The following is a 20,015-nucleotide window of genomic DNA, read 5'->3' as shown; positions in this document are numbered from 1 at the left end:
TGTTTGATCCCTGGGTTGGGAAGATCCCCTAGAGAAGGGAAAGGCTACCCACTTCAGTATTCTGGCCTCGAGAATTCCATGGACTGTATAGTCCATCAGGTCTCAAAGAGTCGTACACGACTGAGCGACTTTCACACACCTTTTGTTCTGGTCCATTTTTTTTTTCTTTTTCTCAAAGAGTTATATTAGTTTTGAGAGGTGTTCTGAGAGAAAGCATTCTGCAATTAAATAAATGTGGAAAAAATGCTGTATTTCTCACATTTTGCTGGGAACTTCAAAATCCATATTAGTGAATTAAGTGGTCTTAAAAGTCCCATTGGAGAAGGCAATGGCATCCCACTCCAGTACTCTTGCCTGGAAAATCCCATGGACGGAGGAGCCTGGTAGGCTACAGTCCATGGGGTCGCTAAGAGTCGGATATGACTGAGCGACTTCACTTTCACTTTTCCCTTTCATGCACTGGAGAAGGAAATGGCAACCCACTTCAGTATTCTTGCCTGGAGAATCCCAGGGACGGTGGAGCCTGGTGGGCTGCCGTCTATGGGGTCGCACAGAGTTGGACACGACTGAAGTGACTTTGCAGCAGCAGCAGCAGCAGAAGTCCCATAGTAAAGATAACTATTATGTTTTCATTTTATAAATTTTTAGTGAAGTAAACATAAATATTCTAAAATTCATGGACCTTAAGTGTGCATGTCTGTGAATTTTTGCAAAGTGAACATGATTTAGGTACTATAAACTCTATCCAAATAAAAAATAGAGATGATTTCCTGCACTCCAGAGTCTTTCATGCCCACCACAATATTCAGGCTTTTGTTACCAGAGATCAGTTTCTCTTGTTTTCAGACTTTTCATAACTAGTATCATAGAGTATGTTTTCTTTTGTGTCTGATGTCTTTTGCTTAAGATTATAGTTATGACTTTCATTCATATTATCACATACATTCTGCCTGTAGGGCTAATCCAGCCCACCATCTGTTTTGTACAGCCTCTGAACTAAGAATGATTTTGATATTTTTAAAGGTTGTAAATGTGTGTGTGTGTATGTATATATATATATATGTACATGTATATATATATAAATAAAAGAATATGCAATGGAGAACGTATACTGCCCGCAAAGACAAAAACATTTATTTTCTGACCCTTTACAGAAAAAAGTTTGCCAATTCTTGTGGTATCCCACTGTAGAATATATAATTTACTTATCCCTTGTACTATTTATAGGCATTTGAGTTATTTCCTGGTTTTGGTCATGACAAATAGCGTTGCTATGAACATTCTCTTATTTTATATTATTTTATTTTAAAAACTTAAATAAGTTAATTGCTTTACAACATTGTGTTGGTTTCTGCTGTGCAACAATGTGACTCAGCCATAAGTATACATATGTCCCCTCCCTCTTGAGCCTTCCTCCCCCCATCCCCCATCCCCCATCCCACCCTTCTAGGTCATCACTGAGCCCTGGGCCAAGTATGAACATTCTTGTACACATCTTTTGGTGAACATATGTCTAGTTTTTGGTTAGGTGTGAAGCTGTTGGACCATAAAGTGTGTGGGATTTTTTGTTTTTATTTTTTTGAGATACTGCTAAAAAGATTTTTATAACGATCATACCAATTAAAATTCCCTCATCAGTGTATGAGAATTCTGATTGTGGTCTACATTCTCTGTATTTGATATTGATGGATTTTTTAAATTTTAGTTCTTTTATTGTATATGTGTAGTGGTGCCTCATTGTGAGTTTAATTTGCTTTTCCCTGATGAAGCATAACATCTTTCATGTGCTAATTGAGCATTTAGACAGCCTTTTTGTAAAGAATCTTCTATTGTTTTGTTCAATGAAAAGAAATTGGCTGGTTTTCTTTCTCTTATTGATTTATATAACTTCTTTATATATTATGCATACAAGTCCTGTCAGATGTGTATACTGTAAATATCTGCTCTTTGGTTTGCCATTTTACTTACTCATAGAGTCTCATGATGAATAGAAGTTGTTAATTTTTATGTAGTCCAATTTTTTCAAATCTACTTTAAGGTTAATTCGTATTGTCTCCTGTTTAGAAGCATCTTTGTCTACCCTCCAAAACATAAAAGTATTCTCTTGTGTTATCTTCTAGAGTCTTTATTGTTCAATGTTTTGCACTTAGTTTACAATCTACCTGAAAGTTATTTTTATGTTTGATGTGAGATTGGACTAAAGGTTTATTTTTTCCATGTGAGTATTCAACTGATATTCTTGGTAATCCTGAGGCTGCAGAACCCTGGTAACTACAGTAACTGTGTTCTAGCAACAATCCTGTTGAGGGCTAATCCCCACCACAGGGTTTAGAACCCCAGGAGATCACTGCTGGGGGACACACATACTAACAGTGTGGCCTGGCTTCCTTTGAACAACAGACTGTACTCTAGGCCCCCCACCTAAAACTTGTGGCTTTGGAAACAAGGCCAAGTTATCCAAGTGATACCTAAGCTGGGCTCAAATTCAGGAGAGAATCTCAGAGACCCTGGTTACAGTCCTTTTTCCTAAGGACAGCAGGTAAGGTTCGAAGTCCAGAGGACCTGCATTACCTTCTACTATCCTAGTTGTTTAAGGAAAAAAAAAAAAAAAAAATCAATATCCACCTTCATTTGTTGAAATGTTTATCTTTTCCCCTACCGCACTATGGTACTTTTAGCTAAAGCTATTGACCATACATCTGTGCATCTGTTTCTCAATTTTCAACACTTCCTTTGGATTTTTGTATGAATTTTTCTAAGGGAGATTGGTCTGTGATTTCCTTTCTTATTATGCCATTTTGTTTTGGTGTCAAGGTTAGGCTGCCATCATAAATTAAGTTTCTATTCTCTGGGAAAATTTGTGTAAACTTTGTGTTATCTTGGTTAAATGTTTGGAAAAATTTCTTGATGAATTCATCTAAATCAGATGTTTTCTTTGTGGGACTATGTAAAGTGTAGATTCAATTTATTTAATATATTTAGGAATATTCTGAATTTCTACATTGTGTCTGATGTCAGTTTTGGTAAGTTGTGTTTTTCAAGAAATTTGCCCATTTCATCTACATTTAAAAATATGTGGCATAGTTAATAATGTTCCCTTATATTTTGCATATCAGATTTGTAGTGGTACCTCCTTTTCATTCCTTGTATTGATAGCTCATGCCTTACTTTTTCTCTTAAACAGTCTTATAGGGCTATATTATGGGAACTGTTTCAGCTGCATGCCACAAATTTGGTATGTCTTATTTTCATTGTCATTTAGTTAAAATTGTTTTCTTTTTTATACTGCTTCTTCATTGACCCATAGGTTATTCAAATTATATTGTTTATTTTCCAACCCTAGTTTATGTATGTCTAATTTTTAGAGGCTTTAAGTTTGTATATTCTCACTTCTAAAACAACCCTAGAATTATAGTATACTTTATTCTATTTGCCACCACTTTATTCCATTTAGTGCTACTTTCTTTTATACTATAACTATAGTGTATTTTAATAAATTATTTTCCTGGGTGTAGGATAATAGCTAGGTGATAATTTTCTTTTAGTACTTTGCAAACAGCATTCATTGCCTTCTGGTCATTTTTACTGAAAATGCATTTGTCAGTCTTGGTACTGTTTCTTTAAAAGAGATTAGCCTCTTCCTTTTCCTGTTTTTAAGAATTTTCTTTGTTGGATGTGCCTAGTTGTACCTTTCTTTGCATTTGAACTGCTTGGAGTTCATAATACCTTTTGAATTCATAAATTGATGATTTTCATCAGTTTTAGAAAATCGTCACCCAAGACCTCTTTAAATATTTTGTCTATTCTCACATTCTCCTTCTGAGACTCTAGTTATACCTATTTTAGGTCTTTTCACCTTGTTTCATATGTTTGTTATGTTTTCATCTTTTCTTTTCATTCTCTTTTCTCTATGAGCTTTAATTTTAATATTTATCTTACTGCATTCATTATTCCTATTTTATGTGATGTTTGATCTGTCAAATTCTTAATTTTTATTATAGTTCACTTCTAGAATAAAAGTTGTATCCCTTTTTTATGAACCATAAAACATGGTCAAGTTCTTCATGTTTTCCCCCTGTTTTCTTGAACGTATTAATTATGGATATTTTAAGTCTTTTGCCGGTAACTCTCCTATCTGTGTCATCCATGTGTCTCTATTATTTTTTTCTTCCGATTTTTAGTCACATGGTTCTATTCCTGGGCTTCTTCATTAATGTTTGAATGAATGCCAAACCTTCATACGAAAAAATTTAAAAGGTCTGAATTATGTTATCATCTACTAGAGAGAATTTAATTATCATCTCTAAGGCAGTTGAAATACAGGAAGATCACCTTGATTCAGTTGAGTCCCAATTTCAGAGTTGTCCTTATCCAGGAGTGTAGTCCCTCAGAGGTCTCAACAGAAATCCTGGCATATTTAGTAGCACCTTTCTTTATAGATAGACCCTGTAACTCAAATTTATTTTTCTTCAGATGGCCAAAAATTCTACTTGCCTTTTTAATGTCTCAGAAGTTTATTTTTAATTGTTTCTTCAGCAACCTACCTGGTACACTAAAGAGTCAGCAAACCACTTGAGGTGGAAATTGCACTCAGAATTTGGGCATCACTGCTGCATGGTCTTCCCAGGTGGTACAGTGGTTAAAAAAAAAAAAAAAATCCTCCTGCTAGGCAGGAGATGTGGGTTTGATCCCTGGGTCGGAAAATTCCCCTGGAGCAGTAAATGACAACCCGCTCCACTGTTCTTGCCTGAGAAACCCCATGGACAGAGGATCCTGGTGGGCTACAGTCCATGGGGTTGCAAAAGAGTCAACATGACTCAATGACAAAACAATAGCAACCACTACCATTGCATGGTCTTAGTACCCCTGAACTGCTGCTTTTGTTTCTCCAGTCTAGTGACACAGACACAAGTTCTAAGCCGCTGCTTTCTGTTTGTATTCTGTGCTTTGAACTGTGAGTTGGCAAATGCCCCAGAAGGACAAAGCAGTAGGCTAAGGTGGGGCTTACCTCTGTTTACTCTTTTTCCCTTAGGAGGTTTGCCCCTTAGGTATATTGGTTGCCTGGGTTGCTTTCCAGTGTCTTTAAGGAGCTTTATATGCATCATGTTTGATTTTTGTTTTGCTTGTGCTTTTGAAATAGGTTAGTCTGGTACAGCTATTTCATCATAGACCCAAAAGCCACCTCCAGTTATTAGTATTTTATCCCAGCATTTCTTCAACTTAGTTTCACAGTGAAAACTTTTTTTTTGGTCATTGGTGAGCATTTCACAGAACACCGTTTAGGATATACTACTCCAAACATGTCAGTCTATTCACCATTTCTCAAACACAAAAAAGTGCTTCATGCTTTCCTACTATTGCACATCTTTCCCTCTGCCTAGAATGGTCTTGCCCATATTTCTTTTGCCTTCTAAGATCCTACCAAACTACTTCTTTCATTAAGGATTCTGTAATTTTCTGAAGCAGAATAAAAAGCATCCCAAATTCCATAAAATTATTTGACTTGTAAGAGTCTTTGGAAATCCTGACCTTTTATGAAGGTGCTATGTTTTCTCTTGATGGACAGTGAGAGTCATGTAAATGATTTTTCGACTACCAGGAATTTCACTTATAAGCATAAAAAATGCATAATATCATATATTTTGTGTTATTTGTGCTTTTCTTGGTGTTTTCTCTAAATTTTTTATTATATAACTATTTGCATATATGATCCTATAAGCTTTTTCAAATACTTTATAAAACATTACAAAATGGTATACAGCACAAATAGCCTTATCTAACTGTAAACAACAACAATCAAACAACTAAAGTGTAACTTGATTGATGACGTAAATATTCCCTTACCTAACATATACATTTTGGTTAATTTCATGTTGTAGATCACAGTGGTAATGGGTAGGGCCTCTGGAGCCAGACAACCTGGATGTGAATTTTACTCCTACCTTTTACTGCTTGAGATCTTGGGCAACTTACTGAAACTTACTGAAACTCTCTTTGCCATGTTTTACTCATGTTTAAAACATCATTTAGTTGCTGTGAGGAAGAAATAAACTAATACATATAAACACTTAGAATAGTATCTGACACATAGGAACTTTGCAATAAATTTTTTTTGAAGTATTGTTAATTTACAATGTTGTATGAGTTTCAAGTGTACAGCACAGTGATTCATATATAAACATATACACACACACACAAATATATTATTATTTTCAAGATTCTTTTCCATTATAGGTTATTACAAGATATTGAGTATAGTTCCCTGTGCTAGCAATAAACTTTCTTAGGCCATCTGAGAAAAGTATGATGTCCAATATTGTATGCTAATATTTAGAATGGTGACCTTTGCCAAATCTTTTAAAGTTCTAGAACCTGTCAAATGGCTCTATAGCAGTATTCAAATTTGTCAACATTGAGGCAAGTAGCAGTTTCCATAAGAAGTGAATAAAGATTTATTTCTTCTAACCTTTCTATTTTAGCTTCCTCATATTAGTTATAATACTTCCAGAACAAGGTATGGGATTAGAAGATTACTCTGTTAGTTTGCTATTCATCGAGACCTGGGTTTGATCCCTGGCTTGGGAAGATCTCTTCAAGTAGGAAATGGCAACCTGCTCCAGTATTCCTGCCTGGAGAATTCCATGGACAGAGGAGCCCGGCAGGCTGCAATCCATGGGGTCTCAAAGAGTCGGACATGACTGAGCCACTAAACACAGCACACTATTTATCAATGGTCTATGTTCCATTATCTTGAATAGTATTAGTTACCAGCGATAGGATTAGAAACTGATAGGGTAATGCTAACTTAAAGTTATAACATATGATATCTGTGTTATTGGTTATGATCACAGATTGTTTTAAGAAATAATGCAGCATTATGATCATGATCAGCCATGGTAATGTTCCATAGCTTACCACTTTTTGTGTGTTTCCATGGAAAATTTATTCCCCTGAAAGGTAAGGCAAGATATCTACAATCAATTTGGTTGTTGGGCAGCATTGTAGGATTCTGCCAGGTAGACTGGAGGGTTCTGTTTTCTATACCAGGTGAACCTAAAGAATACTGTAGCAAAGCCAGTCACTATTTTCTTTTCCTTTACTCTCAGAATTGAATTTTTGAAATATATCATCTTAATGGAAAAAAAGGGCTTCCCTTGTAGCTCAGTCAATAAAGAATCTGCCTGCAGTGTAGGAGACCTGGGTTTTATCCCTGGGTCAGGAAGATCCCCTGGAGAAGGAAATGGCTACCCACTCCAGGATTCTTGCCTAGAGAATCCCATGGACAGAAGAGCTGGAAGGCTACAGTCCACAGGGTTGCAAGACTTGGGCACAATTTGGCTACTAAACCATCACCACCAATGGGAGAAAGGACAGTGGTAAAAAATGTGTCTGCCAATGCAGGAGGCATAAGAGACATGGATTTGATCCCTGGGGTTGGGAAGAACACTTGAAGAAGGAAATGGCAACCTGCTCCAGTATTCTTGCTTGGACAGGGAGCCTGGCAGGCTACAGTCCATGGGATCACAAAGAGTCGAACACGACTGAGCACACACACACACAATGGCAAAAAGAACATACCTACATCCCCATAGGAACCAAAGGCATAATACTGAAGGCATTTGGCATATGCTTGGAGTATGGCTGGTCTAGGCTGCTGGTCTGGGATTGCCCTGAGAAGGGTAGCCTTAGCCAGAAAGAATATCAGAATGTGAAGGAAGTGAGATGGCCTAATCTGTGTAGCACTCTAACAGGAAAGACACAAGAGCAGGAGGGCATCTTTTAGTGCTTGAATATGTACATAGGTTTACCACCAGCTTTTTGAAGCTTGTTCCCACTTTTTATAGTTCTGTATTTGTGTAACAACTAACTCTTTATATGATACATGCTTGTGATAGAAAAGATAAAAAATAAACACTGTAGGGTTTGGGGGCTTCTCTGGTGGCTCAGATGGTAAAGAATCTGCCTGCAGTACAGGAGACTCCAGTTCGATCTCTGTGTTGGAAAGTTCTCCGGGAGAAGGGAATGGCAACCCACTCCAGCATTCTTGCCTGGAGAATTCCATGGACAGAGGAGCCTGGCAGGGTACAGTATACAGGGTCACAAAGAGTCGGACATGACTGAGTAGGACACCACATAGGATTTTTAGATGATGTTTAATGCAGTTTGAAGTTTAAAACAGGACCTTTGTAATATATGGCCCAATAGAAAGCTATTCTCAGTGAATACTTTCAGAATAAGAATTTCTGACTGTGATATGTATTCAGTTAGCAGCTCTGTGAGTCTAACGCTTATGTAGGTGGTACCTTCCAGGGAATAATGAATATATAGGATCATTTGGAAGCAGAGATTTTAAAGGCAGCTCAAACCTGTGTCTTTTTTTTTTTTTTTCTTCTGGTTTCAACTTAGCTCTTAGGATAATATTACTGAAAAAGCAATAGCAACAAATTTCAATGTACAGATTAAAAAGCAGAAAGTAGTTAGAGTATTGCAAATATTCCTATACTTTCTCTAGGAGTTTTTTAAAGCCATTGTGATTATAAAGAGAGGGACTGAGAGAGAGAGAGCACGCTGTTTTTTAATAACTGAGAATTGAGTGTGAATGAATAACTAGCATTGTTTATGTGGTAACTGAGTTGCTTGGATTGCTTCTGTGAAGTATTAAATGTTATACTATCTACCCAATTCCCTGTATTTAATAATTTCCACTCACGTCATTCATTCATTCACTGAGTAAATATGTGAGCACTTTCTGTCTGTGATATTACACTATCCCACGTCATTTAAATTCTGACTAAACAGCTGAGAGGGAGAGGTAATGGTGGCAGGATGTGAGCGTGGTCTAAGCAAATATCACACAAAAGCAAAGAAGTGAATTTGCAGCAGGCAATCAATATTTCTTTTTGGCTTAATGCAACCTAGCATTACGGGGAGGGAAGAATGATGGTAAAAAAAAAAAAAAAGTAATCCTTTTATCAGTGTGTCTTAGAGTTTAAGTATTTGCTTTTCCATCAGGAATTGAAAAAAGTTAAATTGATGCTGTATACCTTACAACTTTTAGAAAGAAAAATTCTCCTTGAATGCAAGTAACCATGTCTTTCATTTATTTCTAGGGCGAGAGTTCTTTGTGCTTACCAGTTAGTTGGTTAACATGTGCCTGGCCTCATGTTGTAGTGTGTTCATATTACTAGCTACAATTTGTTTTTTAATTTTTTAATGTATTTTTAAACATTTTATTTATTTTTGGCTGTGCTGGATCTTCATTGGTGCTGTGCAGGCTTTTTCTAGTTGTGGCAAGAGGGGACTACTCTTTAATTGCAGTGCACAGCCTCTAGAACTCAGGCTCAATAGTTGTGGTACATGGGCTTAGTTGCCCCATGGCATTTGGAGTCTTCCTGGACCAGGGATTGAACCCATGTCACTGGCATTGGCAGGTGGATTCTTAACCACTGGAGCACCAGGGAAGTCTCACTAGATGCGGTGTAGAAGTAACAGAAATTAGCTCTGAATCAGCTTATACAACTGGAGGAAAGGCAGCTAGTCATGACAGCAAATACTAGAATTTCTCAAATTATATTTGTATTCTCTCCTGTAAGTTCATCTGATAGTCTCCAAAGGACATTAAGATAAAACTAGAGAAGAGTATTTCAATCCAATTGATGTTTAGTCATTTATAAGTCATTGAACTGCTAGATGCTGAACTGTGTTGTCGTCTAAGATAGTTTGTAATGAAGGTATTATAATGCACACAAATATTGTGTATGTGTTTTTAAGTGTACACAGAGGTTTGTTCTACATTTTCAATATGCACAGGAATTTTTCACATTAACTTACCTTATTTCCACTGATATTAAGCAAGCAAAAAATGCAGGAAACAAGAATGCAGATCAGCCTCCTCATCTTTCCATGGAAATTTATTTTTTAATAATTTTATTTATTTTTGGCTATGCTGGGTCTTTGTTGCTGCATGGGCTTTCCTCTAGTTGCGGGAGTGGGGACTACTCTCTAGCAGTGCAGGGGCTTTTCATTGCGGTGGCTTCCCTTGTTGCAGAGCATGGCCTCTAGGGCACATAGGGTTCAGTAGTTGTGGCTCAGGGGCTTAGTTGCTCCAAGGCATGTGGGATCTTCCTGGATCTGGAATCCCCCCACTGTGTCTCCTGTATTGGCATATGGATTCTTTACCACTGAGCCACCAGTGAAGCACACTTAATCTTTCAGCTCAGTTCAGTTCAATCACTCAGTCATGTCCGACTCTTTGCGACCCCATGGATTGCAGCATGCCAGGCCTCCCTGTCCATCACCAACTCCTGGAGTTTATTCAAACTCATGTCCATTGAGTTGGTGATGCCATCCAACCATCTCATCCTCTGTCATCCCCTTCTCTTCCTGTCTTCAATCTTTTCCAGCATCAGGGTCTTTTCAAATGAGTCAGTTCTTCGCATCAGGTGACCAAAATATTGGAGTTTCAGCTTCAGCATCAGTCCTTCCAATGAATATTCAGGACTGATCTCCTTTAGGATGGACTGGTTGGATCTCTTTGCAGTCCCAGGGGCTCTCAAGAGTCTTCTCCAACACCACAGTTCAAAAGCATCAGCTTTCTTTATAGTCCAACTCTCACATCCATACATGACTACTGGAAATATCATAGCCTTGACTAGATGGACCTTTGCTGGAAAAGTAATGTCTCTGCTTTTTAATATGCTATCTAGGTTGGTCATAACTTTCTTTCCAAGGAGTAAGTGTCTTTTAATTTCCTGGCTGCAGTCACCATCTGCAGTGATTTTGGAGCCCCCCAAAATAAAGTCTGCCACTGTTTCCTCATCTATTTGCCATGAAGTGATGGGACCGGATGCCATGATCTTAGTTTCTGAATGTGGAGTTTAATCTTTATCAATGGCCATATAGCATACGAGCCAATCCTAAATGAAATCAACCCTGAATATTCATTGGAAGGACTGATGCTGAAGCTGCAATACTTCGGCCATTTGATGTGAAGAACTGACTCATTGGAAAAGACCCTGATACTGTGTAAGATTGAAGGTAGGATGAGAAGGGGGTAACAGAGGGTGAGACGGTTGGATGGCATCACCAATTCAATGGACACATGAGTTTGAGCAAGCTCTGGGAGATAGTGGAGGACAGGGAAGCCTAGCATGCTGCAGTCCATGGAGTCACAAAGAGTTGGACACAACTTAGTGACTCAGCAACAACAACATCGCCAGAGGTGATACCTCTATATCAGTAGAGATGATTCTTATTTTTCCCTCATAGCTTTTTCAGAATCAGCTCAGAAGCAATTCATGACTTTTACTTTTTAGGGTCAGAAGTTCCCATATCCATGAATTAAGTGAAATGTAAAAGTCTTAGGTGCTGAAGCTGGTGTCTTGCTGCAGTGCTTTGTTTGGCTGATATTTCAGAGGAAAGTCAAACTGGTATAACAAATCAGTTGAGCCATGTTAGAGTAAAATCTGTACAAACAAAGATACACATGTTGAAAGATTGAAGGAGACCAACAATATGACTCAATTTTGATGATCAAGATTGTAATCTTAGAAGATGTTAGGATTGTAGCACAAAATTGACACATGGTGAGGAAAGGTGGTGGTGGGGTGGGCAGATGGCTGGATTCTTCAAGAGCAAAGTGGATGAAGAGAATCAGGACCTTTGAAAAGGTGGAAATCCATTGATAGTTGAAATCTGACACATAAAATCATGTTTGTGGGAACAGTCTGCTGTTTGTGAATACATTTGTTAGTGAACCAAAAATGCCGTGTGGGTTAAAGCATTTCCTCACCCTCAGCAATCAAGGATAGCAGAGTACATGCTTAAAAAGGAAATTAATTTTTAATAGCTTTTGGTATGTTTGAATGGGAACATACATCATTTTTGCAAAGCTTCAATGATATTCTTTAAACCAATAGCAGGTATGACCACATTTCCTTTAGTTTCCCATAATGAATGAACTTGTGAACCCTCAGACCCCTGTCTGCCTTCAGACATTTCAATGGTGTTGACTCCCTTCATACCTTCAGCTGGGCAGAATTCTGGTTAATTTTACTTGTTTTTATTTTGAAATTTTATCCAGTGGCTCATGTGCAGGGAGAAAAGTGAAAAAAATTACTATTTTTAAACAAGCAGTTCCCAACCTTTTTGGCATGAAGGATCAGTTTCTTGGAAGACAGCTTTTCCATGGACCTGTTGGGGTTATAGTTTTGGGATGATTCAAGTGCATTACATTTATTGTGCTCTTTATTTCTATTATTATTTTATCAGCTCCACCTCAGATCATCAGGCATTAGATCCTGGAGGTTGGGAACCCCTGATTTAAACAGTCTTTTTGGAATGAATGATGGCAGTCTGGGGATGACAGAGGTTGAGATGGTTGGATGGCATCATTAACTCAATGGACATGAGTTTGAGCAAACTCCAGGAGATGGTGAAGGACAGGAAAGCCTGGCATGCTGCCTTCCATGAGGTTACAAAGAGTCAGACACAGTTGAGTGAGTGAAGAACAAAATTTTTAAGTCACCTAGCATTGATTGGGGTGGGAGGGAGAGTGTTGTAATGTATACTGAGTCATACATGAGCTATAAGATAAATGGCTTGCAAGTCTGGCTGTGAGTAAGCCCAAAATGAAATTAAACTTCACTTATTGTCAAAAGACAGATTGTATCTCAAGGGAACTTTGGCATGTGCTTTTTACCTTCAATGTGACAGTCTTACAAGCTTATGTCTAGAAATTCTACTTTTCTATGGAAATGTAGCTCTCAACTTTCTTCACAAACCAGGAATGGCTTTCTCTTCCTTTTATTCCACACCTGTATTTGATGTGACAATTTAATGAGTACATGTATAGTCATTTCAAAAAAATTACCCCAAAATATTCAAGATCACTATTTATTATGTGTGGAAGTTTTTTTCATTATACAGCTTCAAAATATACACTTACATGGCCTTTGATAATTTTTGGTGTTCTTTTGATATGTAATTTTTCATGTTATGCAATTTCACCACATAATCATGTATTAGGAAGTTATTAAAAACAAGGCATCCTATAAACACCTACTGCATACTTAGGCCTTTACACAGACTATTTTATTTAACATCCATTAAAAACCCAAAGAGGTGGGCATTATTATTTTTTAGTTTATAAATGACTACATGACATAACATGATTTGTTCAATGTTTTCAATACAGTAAGTTTTTGGGCCACGAGTTGAATAAAGTCCTCTCTTCCCCTATGCCTATAAGTTCAGTTCAGTTCAGTCGGTCAGTCGTGTCCAACTCTTTGCGACCCCATGAATCGCAGCATGCCAGGCCTCTCTGTCCATCGCCAGCTCCCGGAGTCTACCCAAACCCGTGTCCATCGAGTCGGTGATGCCATCCAGCCATCTCATCCTCTGTCGTCCCCTTCTCCTCCTGCCCCCAATCCCTCCCAGCGTAGGTTCAAATAAATAGCTCATAATCTCACCACCCAGTGGTGAACACTGACAGCACTTTCTTATATATTCTATCAGATGTTTTCTAGGGTAAAATACATCTCCCACTCCACTCCCCATCCCTCACAGTGAGGGTCTCTGGCATCAGAATTTTCCTCAGGTGATTCTACAGAAGAGACTGCTAGGAAGTGATGATTTATGTAAGTGTGGGTACAGGGGGGTAGAACCTCTTAGAAACTAATACTAATAACCTATTACCTCCCTAGTCTGACAGTCTCAGGGGAAAAAAGAATGTTGTAGGAGCCCATTGAAAGCTGGTGTCCTGGAGGATGGACTTCTCACTGGCAGCTGTAATCACTGCCACAAGCACAGTTGATAATGAAAAGAAAAAAAAAAACCTCCACTGCATCTCTTCTTTCTCTCCTTCTGTTCTTGTCATCTGTTACTACCTCTTATTGTCAGAACATGGCTGGAATCCAGCCTTGAAGGGGGCTCAGGTGACAGAGTCTATAGGGTTAGCCTCTTAGGGCACAGGGTGTAGAGGTTGGGAAATGCCAGCACAGGGTCTAACTGTGCATAATCATTTTCCATCTTATTAAGACTGACATTTAAAAATGACTTTATAGCAGTTTTCCACAAAGATATGTCAAACTCTTTACACTGGAATATGTAGTTTATTCAGAGGAGGCAATGGCACCCCGCTCCAGCACTCTTGCCTGGAAAATCCCAAGGATGGAGGAGTCTGGTAGACTGCAGTCCATGGGGTTGCAAAGAGTCGGTCACAACTAAACGACTTCATTTTCATGCATTGGAGAAGGAAATGTCAACCCACTCCAGTGTTCTTGCCTGGAGAATCCCAGGGACAGAGGAGCCTGGTAGGCTGCCATCTATGGGGTCACACAGAGTTGGACACGACTGAAGTGACTTAGCAGCAGCAGCATGTAGTTTATTGGTAATTTTTTTAGTTTTAAAAATGCTATAATCCCTGTAGACACATTTTTGTATGTATCTTTTAAAAAATTTTCTTAGAATAAATTCCTAGACGAGACATTTGAGCTTGAGGGTTTACACATTTTGAGATGCAGGGTAATGCAATTTAATGTAGCTATTAAGTTCATGGACTTTTTTTTTTTAAACATATTATTTTGTATTGGAGTATATCTGATAAACAATGTTGTGATAGTTTCAAGTGGCCAGCAAAGGGACTCAGCCATATACACGTGTCCATTCTTCCCCAAACTCCCCTCCCATCCAGGCTGCCACATAACATTGAGCAGAGTTTGCTGTGCTATACAATATGTCCTTGTAGGTTATCCATTTAAAATACAGCAGTGTGCACATGTTGATCCTAAACTCCCTAACTATGAGTCTGTTTCCATTTTATAAATAAGTTCATTTGTATCATTTCTTTTTAGGTTCTGCATATAAGGGATGCCATATGATATTTTTTCTTCTCTGTCTCACTTCACTCAGTATGATAATCTCTAGGTCCATCCATGTTGTTGCAGATGGCATTATTTTACTCTTTCAATGACTAATGTTACATTATATATATGTACCACATCTTTATCCATTCCTCTGTGGATGCACGTTTAGGTAGCTTCCATGTCTTAGCTATTGTAAACAGTGCTACAGTGAACACTGGGGTGCAGGAATTCTTTAGAAAAATGTTTTTTTCTGGCTTAAGCCAAAAAGTTGGCTTAAAACTCAACATTCAAAAAGCTAAGATCATAACATCTGGTCCCATCACTTCATGGCAAATAGATGGGGAAACAATGGAAACAGTGAGAGACATTATTTTCTTGGGCCCCAAAATCACTGCAGATGGTGACTGCAGCCATGAAATGAAAAGACTCTTGCTCCTTGAAAGAAAAGCTATGACCAATCTAGACAGCATATTAAAAGGCAGAGACATTACTTTGTCGACAAAGGTCCATCTAGTCAAAGCTATGGTTTTTCCAGTAGTCATGTATGGATATGAGAGTTGGACTATAAAGAAAGTTGAGTGCCAAAGAATTGATGCTTTTGAATTGTGGTGTTGGAGAAGACTCTTGCAGGTCCCTTGGACTGCAAGGAGATCCAACCAGTCCATCCTAAAGGAAATCAATCCTGAATATTCATTGAAACGACTGATGCTGAACCTGAAGCTCCAATACTTTGGTCACCTGATGCAAAGAACTGACTCATTGGAAAAGACCCTGATGCTAGGAAAGATTGAAGGCAGGAGGAGAAGGGGATGACAGAGGATGAGATGGTTGGATGGCATCACCAACTCAATGGACATGAGTTTGAGCAAACTTCAGAAGTTGGTGATGGACAGGGAAGCCTGGCATGCTGCTGTTCGTGGGGTCGCAAAGAGCCAGACACGACTGAGTGATTGAACTGAACTAGTTTTTAAAGGAATCTTCTTCATAGTGTTCTCCATAATGTTAGTACAAATTTATACTCCCACTAACAGTGTAGGAGGTTTCATTTCTCTCTACACCTTCTCCAGGGTTTGCTGTTTGTGGATTTTTGGATGATGGCCATTCTGGTTTTTTAAAAAAATATTTATTTTGGCTACCCTGGGTCTTCGTTACTATGCATGGGCTTTTCTCTAATTGTGGTGAGCAGAGGTTTCTCTCTAGTTGCAGGGTCCAAGCTTCTTGGTGCAGTGGTCTCTTGTTGTGGAGGACCAGCTCTAGGTGCTCAGGCTTCAGTAGTTGTGGCTCAAGGGCTCTAAAGCACAGGCTCAGTAGTAGTGGCACACGGGCTTACTCACTATGTGGCATATGGGATCTTCCTGGATCCAGGATCAAACAAGTGTCCCTTGCATAGCAAGGTGGATTCTTAACCACTGGACCACAAGGGAAGCGCAGTACATGACTTTTTTTTTTTTTTAGGTTTTAATTTTTTAAAAGCTTTTATTTTATATTGAAGCATAGCTGATTAATAATGTTGTGATAGTTTCAGGTGAACTGTGAAGGAACTCAGCCATTCATATACAAGTATCCAATCTCCCCCAAATTCCCCTCCCATCCAGGTTGCCACATAATATTGAGCAGAGTTCCATGTGTTATGCAGTAGGTCCTTGTTGGTTATGATGATGGCCATTCTGACTGGTTTAAGGTGATATCTCATTGTAGTTTTGATTTGCATTTCTCTAATAATTAACGATGTCGAGCATCTTTTCATGTGCCTCTTGGAAGCTCATGAGCTGTTGAAGACCAGTTTCCTGTGTTCAAATTTCTGTTCTGCCATTTGCCAGCTGTGTGACCTTGGACATGCAAATTAGTCTCTCTGTGGCTCAGTGTTTTTATCTTTAAAATGGGGCTAATAACCTCCATTATATAGGGTTATTTTTAGGATTAATTAGTTAATAAATGCAGAGCATTTGGACTATTGTATGACTTATAATAAGCATCGTGTAAGCTTAGCTATTATTATTTATAAGGCTTTTAACACATCTTGACAAACTGTTCTGTCTAAAAAGTTTGTACTAGTTTTACCTTCCCTTAAGTGGTGTCTAGGGGGCCCATTTCCCCATACCATCATCATTGCTCTTAATCTTTGCCAGTTTAATAGAGCAGACACAGTATCTCATTACCATTTAAATTTTTCAGTTGAGATTTAATTTGGAGATGAATTTATTTCCTGTGATACAGAAGAGTCTTCAAAAATCATGTAAGATGTTAGGGTCATTATGAACACCAGTTGTTTTGGCCCTATGGTTGTAATGAATGATGGTTAATACCGAGTTCTGGTTTAGAATATTTGCTGCAGTGTCTAATAGCTTAGTAACTATGTAAATAAGGTACAGTGATGAATATTCATGAGACACTTAGCCCAGCTAAATAAATGCACCACCAAAGGGGTTAAATGAATGCAAAGATTTTCCATAATGAAATGTTGGCTAAATGACAGATACAGTTGCAGTGTGGGATGGGCCCACTACTGTTTCCACACAGCCATTGCGCAGCTCATGAAACCATCCTTGCACCTGCTCACGTGGCGTGCATCTGTGCTTTGCTGGCAGTACCACTGGCGTCAATGAAGGAGCTGGAGCTAGGCGTGATTGCTTTATATCTGTAGCTGTTAGTGCATGCTGAGATACTTCTGGTGGTAATTTTATTTACCGCTTCCTCTTCAGTGACCTCATATCTCCTCTCTCAAATTACTTATGCAAATATGTCATGATCACCATGTTGTAGCAGGCAAAGAAGTTTATCTGCTCCTGAAAACAGTCTGCCTGAAACCAGAAGTAGAGATTCTGGTCTCATGTTTCGTGATGAAATTTCAATAACTTGAAATGTCAGGGGGTAGGAGCTTCCGATCTGACTCAGCTGTGACATGTGAGCCTGTGGGGAGGAGGTCACAATGGAGAAAAATGATGTTTTTCTCTGGCAACTTAGCAAAAGTTGCTGGCACACCAAGGTCATCTGATTAAGTCTGTATTGATCTGCATGGTTGTGTCATATGACGTCTGAGGGAAAAGAAGATTTTGGGGGCCATATTTTCGTAGAAAAGACAGATAATTCTTTTCTGGTTAGTTCTTCTTGTGTTTTCTTAAAACATCTTTCCATAGCCCAAGATCATACAGATCTCCTTTTCTCCTAGAAGTTTATAGATACAGTTTCAGTATTTAGGTTTATAGTTTATATCAAATTAATTATTTGGGATGAAGTGCCTGGAAAATCCCATGGACGGAGGAGCCTGGTAGGCTACAGTCCATGGGGTCGCTAAGAGTCGGACACGACTGAGCGGCTTCACTTTCACTTTTCCCTTTCATGCACTGGAGAAGGCAATGGCAACCCACTCCAGTGTTCTTGCCTGGAGAATCCCAGGGACGGGGGAGCCTGGTGGGCTGCCGTCTATGGGGTCGCACAGAGTCGGACACGACTGAAGTGACTTAGCAGTGGCAGCAGGGTCAAGGGTCATTTTTTCTCCACATGTTTTATCTAATTATTCCAGTTTAATTTGTTGAAAAGCCTTTTTTTCCCTCCATTGACTGCCTTGCTGCCTATTGAAAATCAATTGTATATATATGTATGGTTATATTTCTTAAAATTTCTTTTCTTTTGATTTATTTGCCCATCGATGTGGCTTTCAAAATCTAGTCTACAGATCAGTGAAGGTCCTTGAGTACATTTCAGAGGGTTTTGTGTAACCAAAACTATGTTCATAATACTACCTGATAATACTAAGATATGTTTGCTGTTTACACTGATGGTATAAAAGCAATTGTGGGTAAAGTTGCTGGTACTTTAGTATGAATCTGGGCCTGGTGCCAAACTATACTCATTATTAGTACATACACTGAAGATAAACTAATAACTTTATTAAAACTGACCCCTGCGTTTGCATACTTAATTTATTTAAATTAAAAATTTAAATTCTGTTATCATCATGATTATGTGCTCAGTTGTGTTCAACTCTTTGTGACCCTGTGGACAGTATAATTTAATTAAGAATGTTGTTAGTTCCAGGTGTACAGCAAAGTGATTGTTATGCATATACATGTATCTATTCTTTTTCAAAATTTTTTCCCATTTATTACAAAGTATTAAGCAGAGTTCCGTATGCTGTACAAGTAGGTCCTTGTTGGTTATCTGTTTTAAATATAGCAGTGTGTACATATGAATCCCAAATTCTGAATCTACGGATTGAGAGTCTTTATCTTTTAAATTTTCCATTTGATGAAATGGGAGGGATGCATAAAGCACTTCAATTACAAGTCAAATATAATTGTAATGTGATGGTTGTCTAGAGCAGGAATTGACAAACCTTTTCTGTAAAGAGCCAGAAAGTGATAGTTTCAGCTTTGCACAACAAATCCTACAGTTACTCAACGCTGCCACCATAATGTGAAAACAGCCATAGATAATATAGAGATGAATGAGTGTGGCTGTGTTCCAGTTAGTTTTTATTTACTACAATGAGCTTAAAGCTAGATTTGGCCTCCTTTGGTCATAATTTGGGGACTTCTCTGGTCTAGGAGAAATGCACTTATTTGATTTGCAAGCTAAACTAAACTTTTTTGTTGGTCTTCCATGAAACGCCATCATTACTTGAAAGAGTAACTGACAAACTATGAGTATTCAGATTTGAATATTTGGCAGATATTTCCTCAAGAATGAGAAAGCAAGCTTGTCATTCTGAGGAGCTAAACTGACCATCTTTGTTGCCAATGATAACATTATAATTTTGTGGAATGTGTGCCGGACACCATAAGCATAATCACTTTCCAGAATTTAAAGTCTTTGTTGATAAGATTGGTGAGATTAATAAATGTGATTTTTTTTGGATATTTTCTAATCATGTGTGTTGTTGTCAGGAAAATGTGCTGAACTTGATGAATCAGTATTTTCCAAATGAACTAAGCCTGATATTAGAAAAACATGCATGGGCAGAAGGTCCGTTCATAATGCAAGACAGACCAATGGAGTGTGAAAACTCCATCAGTATGTTTTCAGGTGCTATATTGCAACTAACCTTTAAAAAGCTACCACTTAAGTCTTAATGTAGTTTCCAAAAAGAATATATATAAAAAGCTGAAGTCTTTGAAAATACTCATTCTAGTACATGTCAGTGTGTTGCAT

At 38.2% G+C, this 20,015-nt stretch overlaps 1 long non-coding RNA gene across 1 annotated transcript in view; it reads left to right on the top strand.

The window, feature by feature from the left end:
* Positions 1–2,318: 2,318 nt before the first annotated feature.
* The window catches only part of LOC145546185 (uncharacterized), a 249,035-nt gene continuing 231,338 nt past the window's right edge, over positions 2,319–20,015 (top strand). The window contains exon 1 of the long non-coding RNA XR_014082626.1: positions 2,319–2,539. This is a non-coding gene — a long non-coding RNA (uncharacterized LOC145546185). The remainder of the gene's footprint in view (positions 2,540–20,015) is intronic.

This window comes from Giraffa tippelskirchi, chromosome 4 (genome assembly GCF_054371585.1).
Source record: "Giraffa tippelskirchi isolate mGirTip1 chromosome 4, T2T-mGirTip1v1.2.pri, whole genome shotgun sequence".
Lineage (NCBI taxonomy): Eukaryota > Metazoa > Chordata > Mammalia > Artiodactyla > Giraffidae > Giraffa > Giraffa tippelskirchi.
The sequence above is the reverse complement of the archived record's forward strand: the minus strand, read 5'-3'. Positions and strand labels throughout refer to the sequence as shown.